The following is a 554-nucleotide window of genomic DNA, read 5'->3' as shown; positions in this document are numbered from 1 at the left end:
AGGGAGTGGTTACGAGATGAAGGTATCGTTTCCTTTGATACGTGGGACAAGCTTGCCAAGGCCTTCCTAGTTAAATTCTTAGGGCAAGAGAAAACCGCGAAATTAAGGAACGAGCTATCTACCTTCCATCAATCTAATGACGAATCCCTATATGAGGCATGGAGAAGGTTTAAGCGATTGCATAGACAATGCCCTCACCATGGTATTCCAGAGTGGATGTTGATCCATTTGACCCATGAGTTTCGCATATACATTGATGCTGCGTCTAGAGGTTCCATCATGACTAAGAACCAAACAGATGCTAAGGATTTGATTGAGAAGATGGCAGCTAATGATAATTACCATCCACGAGGACAAAGTGCTACCAACAAAGGAGGTAAATATGATGTTGATGCTCTAACTCTTTTGACAAGTTCTATGCAGGCATTAACTCATAAATTTGATCAATTCCAAGCTGGGCCTCCTCGACCCTCGATGGAAACTTGTTAAATGTGTAAAAACGCAGGGTCATACTGCACGAGAGTGTCAACTTAATTATGATGGAATGACGATTG

The 554-nt window shown here is 42.1% G+C and overlaps 1 non-coding gene across 1 annotated transcript; it reads right to left on the bottom strand.

Moving 5' to 3' along the window:
- Positions 1–99: 99 nt before the first annotated feature.
- LOC145587208 (small nucleolar RNA R71) lies at positions 100–206 on the bottom strand. The gene has a single exon (XR_014101231.1). It is a non-coding gene; the product is annotated as a small nucleolar RNA R71 (small nucleolar RNA).
- Positions 207–554: the final 348 nt, after the last annotated feature.

This window comes from Chenopodium album, chromosome 16, assembly GCF_948465745.1.
Source record: "Chenopodium album chromosome 16, dcCheAlbu1.1, whole genome shotgun sequence".
NCBI lineage: Eukaryota > Viridiplantae > Streptophyta > Magnoliopsida > Caryophyllales > Amaranthaceae > Chenopodium > Chenopodium album.
Note: the sequence above shows the minus strand (reverse complement) of the source record. Positions and strands in the feature narration are given on the sequence as shown.